Source organism: Stegodyphus dumicola, chromosome 2 (genome assembly GCF_044657685.1).
Source record: "Stegodyphus dumicola isolate Sdum_Otavi_A_Nest chromosome 2, ASM4465768v1".
Lineage (NCBI taxonomy): Eukaryota > Metazoa > Arthropoda > Arachnida > Araneae > Eresidae > Stegodyphus > Stegodyphus dumicola.
The window spans coordinates 168,518,490-168,529,471 of NC_140769.1; the positions used below are offsets into that span (position 1 = coordinate 168,518,490).

General features: G+C 32.1%; 1 long non-coding RNA gene across 1 annotated transcript; it reads left to right on the forward strand.

Moving 5' to 3' along the window:
* The first annotated feature begins 5,946 nt into the window (after nt 1-5,946).
* On the forward strand, nt 5,947-7,983 carry LOC146998642 (uncharacterized). The gene is made up of 2 exons (XR_015039340.1): nt 5,947-6,206; nt 7,068-7,983. It is a non-coding gene; the product is annotated as an uncharacterized LOC146998642 (long non-coding RNA).
* Nucleotides 7,984-10,982: the final 2,999 nt, after the last annotated feature.

Consider the following 10,982-nt stretch of genomic DNA (forward strand, 5'->3'; position numbering starts at 1 on the left):
TTGAATTACAATTGGATCTTTACTTTGTGTTTATACTACTTTGCAAAGGAACCGAAGTATCACTTTAGATCATAGGCAATAGCTAGAAGAATTTACTTTTGTCGCATAGGCAATAACCACAGTGGGTTTATCTTTGGTGCTTTTATCCTCCTGTCACTGTTAAAAGGTTATAGTACTAGAAAAGCATAAAAACAATATTTTAACACATAACACATTGTGAAAATCTAACTTAAGCATTAACTATAAAGAATACTTAAAAATTCTTTTTTTCAAATCCATTGAGACAATATAAAAATACACAGGTTTCCATGCCACCCAAGAGGTACTGTGCAAGCTCGTTACCATGCTGGTTCCCCTAAACTAACATTTTTACATAGCTGCTCTTTTGGTAATGTCAATTCTGAACATTCAAAGAAAATTAAATCAGCTAGTTGAAAGAAAAATGATTTTAAGGCCTATATAAAAACTATGTTACAAGGCTTTAAACAGCCAATCTTGAAGTTAAGTACCATCAAGTGTTACTAAAAATAACAAGACCAATTTAATACGGGAAATACATTTCGGAATTAAATTTTACAAACATTCAATTCAAAGTTTAAAGCAAGAAGAAAAAAAATTCATATTGAATGCAGTCTTTGAATTTACAAGTTATGACAGTAAAATATATAAAAAAAACTTAGGGCACAGGAAACACAAGATAAAATACTACCTACGTGAGTTTAATGCTATATCAATAGGTTAGAAAACAAAAATTAAATAATACTTAAAACAAATGAATTATATATTTAACATCTATATTTTTACAATCTCTCCACCTAATTGTGTAAAAATAAACTTACTACATTCATATGAATTGAAAGCCTGTTTAACATCTAAATTTCTCCTAATCTGATAGGCATAATAACAAATGAATACTCCACAACTCATGGCATCATTCTGAATAGCGTGATTGGGAAACGAACAATACCAATTATCACACATATCTAAAACATTATTAAGGATACTTTGCCACAAATGAATTAATGAATACACAGAATTTTGAATGGCATTAAAACCAAGTGGATCATAAAACTGAAACATTCTATCTTTAATCTTTGCAACAAGTAAAACCCAATGATTATTATTGATAAGAGCAGGAATAAAAAAGAAATCAAGAGATGCAAAATCAGCTTTTTTCCATACATTTTGAGTTTTATTACCTGACTGAAAAAATGGTGTATGGTAACATTTGGCAGCTATGAAAGAAGTATTATGAAGAATGGAAAAAAAAAAAAAAAAAAAAAAACCATCAATAATATTGTCACTCAGCCAGCCAAGCTGAAAATTATTATTTACAGCATTCAGGGCTAAAATTTCTTCTTTTGAAATATAAGGATCAAGAGATTTTATATCGAGAAATGTTAGAAGTGTTTCCCTAGCTCGAAGAACACATTTTGAAATATCGGATACATTAAGCTTAGGGGTAAAAGAATTATATTTAAGTAAATTGCTACCCTTAACCTTAATTGTGGTATCCTGTGATGATTTATGATCATTCACATTAATATTATTTGATAACCCTAACAAACCTTCCTTGACATTTTTTTTATTATAAGTATCGGGATAATCTAGAATTTAACGTTTTATACCTTTCATAGATGTTGTACGAAACAGAGTTTGAGGTGATAATTTTAAATTTGGAGCAACCTGAGTAAATGGCATTTTATCAGAAAAATCTTTCAAATGGTTTGATTTTATTGCACCTTTACAATTAGAAACTATATCTTTTAAATTCTTTGTTATACTAGGTATTAATATCTTTTGGATTGTCGGATGCGGCAACATAACTAATAATTCAGACATTAAAGTCTTACAAGTGTTAATTTTAGGTTCAGTGTTACACACAACAGTATCTGAAACAGCATTAGATTTTTTAATCAATTCTAGAGGGGAGGAGTTTTCTGCATTAAGGATATTTGTTGCAATTACAGAAGGACTTAATTGCCGGCATGTAATTGAATATATTTTATGTACGTGTTTACATAGTGTGCTGAAGTCTGGACAATTACACTTATATAAATGATGACACAGATTTAGACAGGAGAGGTTAATACACTTTGACATAACAATGATCTGTTTCTGAACATAGTTCATGCAACCGCTTAACTGTATATTGAATATTTTTACGTGTCTGTGATTTTATAGACCACAAACAAGGATGTGTTTCTGTTACATCACTATCAGGTATTTTCATTTCAGATTCACGTCATTTATTATAAGTTGGCGGGTAGATGCTCTCTTTACAGTTAATTTCAACTTTATACTTATAAGCCATGTAAATATCTTCTTCAATTATTAAAAGCACATTAAATAAATTATCGAGGCGTCTGTTAAATTTACGTTTTAAGCACATAGTTTTCAATTTATTGTGAAATGACTCGCAATACATGTTAGTATCCGTGAATGCATGAGGGAAGTTTCTGTATGCCATTGACCACAGCCTTGCTCGGCAATAATAATACTCCTCAAAATAATTTACAAACGATGGTGCAACAGCTCGAAACTTTTGAAGGAAATTATCCATCATAGAAATAAATAAAGAAGAACTAGTTTCTTCAAGCAATATAACTAAATTAAAATAAATTTCATCCCTAAGTTTTTGACTTGAAACCATTCGAAATAAACTACGTTGCCATGCACGATGTACATGCTATTTACATAGTATATGTTTAATACCTGGACCAAATGCTTTTTCAAATGCAGGATGTGTAGTTTTATCATCATGTGTCATTAAACAATTAATATTAAGCTCAGGTATTACACATTTGATACTAAGAAATAAATTGTACATCGTATCCTGATCCAACTGATTTGAAATAAAATGTGCTATGGGGTAACCACTACCAAATTCATCTGGGACACTTAAATTTAGCAAATAAAAATTATACTGATTTGTTTTGCGAGTAGAATCTATACATAAAATCCTGCTACAACCTTTAATCATCATTTCTTTTTGCTCCTTTGTCTGCAATCCTAATGCAAAAGACAGTGTGTCAAGGCCTTTCAGAACATACAATGTTGGTTTTCCTTGAGGTTTGTAAATAAGAATAGGGTCATACGATTCCTGCCCAAGTTTCTCAACCACGGCAGCAACAGAAAGTGAATCATCACTAAGAGAAGAAATCATTACACGCTTTACAGTAATCTATAGTCCTACGTGTTACAAAATTATCTTTAATACTTAAGCTATTATCACGTGATCCACTTCCATCTCGGATAAATTCCTGAATTTGATCGGTGGAAACACCTAACTGAGCATAAGTTTTGATTTGATCACGACAAATCTGACTAAGCTGTTGAAATTTGGTATTTTCAAACGACAGCTCATGATTGTGACCTGAATAAAAAATAGCTGTCGCAAGATCTTGTTCCTCAGAAACTAAAATTCTGGATGGACATCTGAAGCCTAATGGTAAAGAACCTTTAAGATTTTTTTTACTTGAAATTGGCACTGGTTTTTTTTTGTGTTACATTGAAGTGACAACAATAATAATGGTATGCTTTATTAACTTTATGTTTATTCCTAGAACACTTCTTAAAAGAACTGAATATTTCCTTAGAATGACATTCTAACCACAGCTGAAACTCCACCATTGATGAAAATGTAAGCTCCTTCACATCCATCTCACAATTGTGAAATTCAGCCAAATGTTTATTATGATCACTATTAAACCGCAAGGATGCCTTGCAATCAGGAAAAATACACGGTTTACGAATATTTAAATTATTTTTAGAAGAGCAAAACTTATGATGAAAAAGGTTACTGCGGGTTTTTCAGTCTATCTCACAGTTGTCACAAATATATGATTTTGAATCACTTTCAGAAGACACAGATTTACACCTTTTTTTATGATTAAAAAGTGACTGTCTTGAAGCATATGACTTCATGCATACCTCGCACGTTCTTGGATATTTATTTTCTATTTCATCATTCTTTATGGTAGTACATAAATTATCCATTAAAATTTTACAGTTACATTTGTGTCTTGATGAAGTTTCTTTACAAGAGAAATCTTTCTTACAACATGGACAAATTATAGTCCTTATATTTGGGTTAACAGAGGTAATAACTTTGCAGTTTTCTTCAACATAGCCATTTTCAAATTTCTGTACAATACTTTCACCCTGATTGGAATCATTTGCACTCCCAAACTTAATGTTAGAACATTCTGAATAATTTTTAAGAATAGAAAACTTGTTAAAATGAAAATATGGATGGTAAGAATTAAAATTTGCACAAGAACCAACAACTGATGGGCAAGTATTGGAATTGGTGACAAGCTGAGTAGATGAAACACAGCTGCAAAAGCCAGTAGGCTGAGAAGTGACTAACAACATAAAAGAAAATTTAGATACAGATGTAGTAGCATTCTGCAAATCTGAATCAGAGCAAACAAATGAACCCTTAAAAATTGGAAAATTCGACATGGAAGTACAAGAATTGAAACTGATACCAAGATGAGATGATGATGAATTGGAATCTGAAGAGCCTGCAGGTTGAGAATTAGACACTGAATTTCCAGGAAGTTCTGAAATAGCTGCAGTATCAGGAAGTTGAGATCCAGTAGAATTTAAAACACCTGATGTACTGTGGACAGTACATTCGAGAGCTGGAAAATCCAATACATCCAAAACACTGGAACTGCTATCCAAAATCGTACTAGAAAATCGATGTTTTAAAACATCTGAATAAAGTGGCTTAAGAGGTGGATCCAAAAAATTTACGCTAGTGCCAAGTGAATATTCAAGAAGTGGAAAATCTGATAAACTTGAAATACTGGGATTAGTATTCAAAACAGAGCTAGTAAAACAATCATGCTTTAAAACATCTGAATAAAGCGGTTTAGAAGAAGAAATATGACACAAAAAATCTCTAGAATTACAAACCCGAACACTGGAAACTAAAGAACGTTTCACAACATCTGAAAAGAGTGGTTTGGAAACAGAAGCACCAAGATTACTACCCAAATGAGTACTCAGAACAGAAGGAATACTGGTTAATGCTGGGAAACTGCTAAGGGATGTAGAACAAAATGGTGCACTTACCTCTGCAACAGTCAAACTTCTCCTGATATCTTTTACAAAAATTTTGCCCAGCTGCTGATTACCTCTCCGATTTAGGTGTAAACCGTCTCTGGATAAACAAGTACTCCAAGAATAATCAAAAGAGCTGCAAAAGAAAAACCCATCTTTACCTTCGTATGTTGAGAGAAGTCTTGAATTTATGTTTAGTATCTTCCTATTAAGTTCTTGTAGGTGATACGTGTTACAATCTCGATATAAATCCGGGCATCGTGGGAGAACACCTGAAAACAGAATGACCTTCGGGTTTAATCGTTCAATTCCCTTATATAGACAACCATATTTACGATGAATTTCATCTAAATCGTCATTTGAATTATTGGTACCAACGTGGACCAAAACTAAATGAAAATGGTTGTTCATAAAGGCAATCTCACGTGTCAACCTTTCAATCCTAGCTCCTGGAAAGCAACGAAAATCAACTTCGTAATCAAGTACTTTCGCAGACAAATATTCTTGTAAATATTTAATCATAGAATCTCCGATTATGAGTATTTTCATCTTTTCAGATTGCTTAGACAAACACATAACTAAAATAAGATAATTAAAACTCAAAATATCAGCGCTAATACTACGTACCTTACTACCACAGCAGCACGTGCAAGAAAAATGGCGAAAACCTGTATTGCTTACTTCCAAAAATTACATTTGGCTTCATTTTTCAATTTTGGCGCAAATTACGGTACCCTCTTAGTGTTGCCATCGGTCACGTGAGACCCGCTAACTTCCGTAAACTCTCAGCGTTTGTCGTCGCATATATCTGCAAACCTCTACCCGTATACGATCCTGCTGTTGCTTCTTCCTGGAAAAGACCCAGAGTAAGGCTCCTATATACCAGGCTGAATCATCAGGCATTCGCGCTCCCAAGTGGGAGATTTAATGGCGGCTGTGTAGTTACGGTGCAACAATTTTTTGTGTTTCTTTTGTGTAAAATGGGCGGATGTACAGCTGTTAATTGTTCAAATCATTCACGGAAAAGTCATACATTGGTAAAATTTCCTAAAAATGAAGAAAGAAGAAAAATATGGGTAAATAATTGCCGAAGAGACAATTGGAAACCTGGTCCAGGCGCTGAACTTTGCTTAGTAAGTATAATGTTAATTACGCCTTCATTTAGAGTTTATATCTTCTCTGATGTTTATAATGTGCAAGTAAAGTGAAATTCTTGTGTACAATAACCTGAGTATTTGCTAATTTCTGTAATAATAGCTATAATTAAATTAGTCTAGGGTTAATGTACCAGTCGCCAAACATCGCCAATGTAGATGTTTTGAATGTGGAAAAGAAATTTCTCTTCTAATATAAAGCGCGGATTTTGTTTTCCTGTGCTAATTGTGGAATTTATACTAATGTAACATGAAAATCATTAGCATATTGAAATTTATTAAAAAATAAATAATAATTTGGAAAGTCAAGATAAAATCTGAATGTTTGCTAAAGATATATGTAACATTACACTATAGTTGCAATATCGTTTGAATGATATATAATTTTTTCCTTTATTTTATAATCACTATTGTTAAAAAGTTAGATGAGTTGTTTATGCACGGAACCCACTACTGTTTCTTGGTTAAAATAACTTCCAGAATTTTGACATTGACATCTGAAGTCAATAGAATAAATTGAATAGTGTGAGACAAAATATATATAATCTGACTTCAGTAACTGCAAGGATTGTGCAATTTTATTTATAATCACAGTATTATACAATTTGGCAATGGAGTAAAGATTTAGAAATGAATGCAGAACATTCAAATTAGTATTTTCTTGTTTCTAATATATAGAAATATAGTCTATTTTCCAGTATAAAAGTTTTACTTAAAAGTATGGGAAAGCAGATTTGTTTCATGCATGATCTTTATAATACTGGTATGAAATGAATGAATTTTAATCTGTAAACAATTTTTTGTTAATATTGAAATGCGTTTCTTTGGGTACATTTTTAGGCACTTGTGGATCATGTCAGACAATATGCAATAGAAAAAAGATGTCCGTGTGCATAAATTTTCCCATTGTGTTACTTCATTTTATTTAAATTTCAAGGGTAATTCTTTTCATTTTTATATGGCATGTTATCAGTATAAAGGCTAGTGAAAATAAATTGGTATGTGTATCTGTTTTTGAAGTGTAATGCTTAAATAAAAAGATGGTGTGTGTTTCTTCATTTAAACAAAATTTCAAGGATAGTATTTTTCAGTGTTTGTTATTTCTCAATGTAAAGGGTAACAAGGGGAAAAAAACTGGTATGGTATATCTGTTTTTTAAGCATGATAATTTTATTTATTTCTTTAGTGATGCATATATATATAGAGAAGGTGTTTGGTCCAACTAAAGTTATAATAAATCTAATTTTACTAGATCTCTCCCTCCCCTCAGGTGTAGAAAATTTTCAAGTGCAGAAAGTTTATTTGCAGAATTAATTCATTTCTGATAAACTTATTATCATTACGTTTTTATATAACATGTTATTAAGTTACACATTTGACTACTGTGTAATAAAATTGTATTTAGGGCAAAAAATTAACTATAATTTTGCATCTGATGACTAATATCATATGCTTCTAAGAATATTACTTTAACTTTTTCCATAATTTTTGTATTTCAGGAACATGAAACTGTTATTTTGATATACTTAAATAATAAAAGTGTGTATCTGAATCAATTAATGGATACAAATATTTTACAGTTATTTTTAGAAGATATTTGCCATATCGCTTCTAATAATTCATAAAATATGTTAAAATATAGGTAAATAATTTGGTGCAGAATTCAAATTTAGGGTTTAAAATATAGTGAATCATAAGACTAAATGATTTTTATTGTCATGATTTGCCTGGGCTTAAGAATGTACTTTTCGCCCGGTGGAAATTGTCATCAAACTGTCCTGAACAGGCTTTTTGTTGATAATAACTTCCAGGCTTATCAGTACCTCCTTTTGAGTGGAGGGTATGCAAATATAGTACCCAATTTAAATTACATTGTGATTGTAATAATATTGTGGTATTAAATAAGTGACTATAATTACAATTTAGATAATTGCATTGTAATTATATTACATTGTGTCTGTGAACTCTTAATTTCATTACTTTATGCAATTATGTTGTAAGTGCATAATCTAATTGCAATAATATAATCTATTCGCAATTACAAAATAATTATAAATGCAGTTACATCTTAAATAGAGGCGATTTTAATACTTTTAAATTTTCGCAAGATAACTTCCCATTAAGGTTCATTTGGAGGAAACTATGCAAATACTAAAAAAGAAGTTATGCTAAATTTACATATTTTGTACAGTACTTTCTTGTTATAATGCTGTTCAATATATCTTCAATACTTTTGTAAATTTAACGACATTCTTTGCAATCACTGTGGTGCTTTAAAAAGAAGTTTCTTAGTTATGCTTTCTAATAAGAATGGGTTTAAAATTAAGTATTATGTATAATAACTAGCAGTTAAAAAAACTTGACTGCATGAAAATGCTGTTGCTGTGTAAAATAAAAAATAAGCTTTCTTTTATGCTTTGAAATGAATTACATTTGATTAAGTCGTCCTTTTACAATTTAAGAATGTGGTTAACACACATTCTTAAATTGGACAGGTTTTATCTAAATTATTAGTATAAAATATATAAACTATGAATTATTTTGTAACATAACTCAAATTACAAAATTCATTCTATATACGTTCAAAGTTATTATCTTTTATGGAATAACTGTTTTTTAATTTAGGTAAAAATTGGATTTTTAGAAGTATTACAAATACAATGCAACACAAAGGTGATCTGATTGAAGAGGAAGGACTTTTTATTACGGTTTCTAGTTCGTATTTATATTACATTTGATGAAAAGCATCCAAAACAGAGAATGCTGTACTTTCTTCTTCCATATATGTTATGAAATATTTCACACATTTAAAAGAAAGTGTTTCTTCAGAATCTTGCACAATTACTTCCATATTCCTCAGACTTAAATGACAACATATTTTTTAGTATGAATTTACAGTGTTTTTATGGAAATTTTTGTTAAAATGTCATTAAGATAAATTTATTTGCACACTCTACGCTTTAACTATTTCCCCATTTGACACTATTGAAAGTTTTTATTCATATCTTATTTATTTTAGTCTGCTAACGAAACTGAAACATCTAAAGAATAAGTTATTTTGAATATGTTTACAAAATATACGCGAAATTTTTATTTAAGTGAAAACGTCTATATACTATTCGAGAATTAATAAATTATCCGAAAAGTTTATATGCGCTGAATGCCGCGCGTCTATAAAATAAATCTTTAAAAAAACAGCAGACATTCAGCCAGCGCGTGCGATAAACGCGCCAAAATTGGCAGCGCGTTCACTCCCTCGCCAAGAGAGAAAAGTTGGTGATTCAGCCTGGTTTAGAGGAGCCTTAAACCAGAGCAGTTCTTAACAGGGAATATTCAGCTCTTCCATTTAAACGGGCTAGATATGAGCACACTGATAGCCACGTGAATAACTACCTCTCGTTCCTTAACCCCCCCGCCTCTAAAGTTCCTTAATGCACACGGCATTAACACGAGGAACCTCCTTTAACGTTTCTTTAAAAAGAAACATCACAGTCAAATAGGACTGATTTATAATATTTTAACTTATCAATTGAATCAACTGTAAAAGATTTTTAAATTATAGCTTCTTTCTTCCTTTAAAAAGGAACTTTCTTAGGCACTTAACAGCGTCCTTTTTGGCCTTTAAATACCGCATAGAATAGCGGTCAAAAACGGAACTTCTCCCTCCCAGCTGATCACTGGCAGAACTATTTTTTCGACCTGTAAACAGGTTCCCCCTCCCCCCACCCCTGAAGAATGCGCATCGGAAAATCTTCCCTGCGTGCTCTTCACCTCTGACGTATGCAAAACATGATTATCAAGGTTCAAGGAAACTTCACCTTTTATTTTTCTAGTCTAAATTTTATGGCTGCCCCTATCTAAATTATTCTGGCCCTTTTTCGGCGCAAAATTAAGACCTTCTGAGTTTTTTGCCTTTTTTGACTCAGTGTGAAGGCACTTATTCCAAGTCATTCGGCTTATCAAAATTTTACCCTATTTGACGATCCCCTCTTTTTGATGATTTAATTTCCTTTGAAGATGTGGAGGTAAAGGCGTAATTGCCTATGAACTCCGTAACTTGCACTTCCTTGATCCTTGATCGCATTTGTTGGTTCAGCTATACAACACTTACAAGAATACATCCAGGTATTAAAGGATTGGCTTGTCAAGTGGAGAATTAAGGTTAATGTTGAGAAAACATATGCTATATTGTTTACAACAAAAAAGAAATTTCCAGTCTGCCTGCAGATGTATGGAGAAAGCATCCCCTCGGTCAAGCAGGTCCCTTATCTTGGGGTGATCCTCACTAAATCTCTTACATGGAACCCACACATTACAAATATTATCAAGAAGTTTCGAGCTAGTAAAGCTTCATTCTTCCCCTTAATTGTTCGAAAAAGCGTTCTATCTATAGATAACAAGTTGCTCATTTACAACTCTATGTTACGCCCCATTCTGAGTTATGCCTGCCCGGTATGGGGATACTCTTGTAAATCACTTAGAAAAAGACTGCAAGCAGCACAGAATGGGGCAATTAGACAAATTTGCAATGCCCCCTGGTACGTTAGGAATAGACAGCTCCACAAGGAGCTAAAACTTGAGGAACTCAAGGATTATTACAGCCGCCTATCGCGGACTTTTTATGACAAGCAGGAGGATATTGACAATGTCGCCCATATCCTTAAAGGAGCCAAATTGGCGCAACCAAGGCTGTTCTCCGAACCTTATCCCAAACTTTATTTATACAAAGCACTAAGCTCTAACTGTGACCATGTG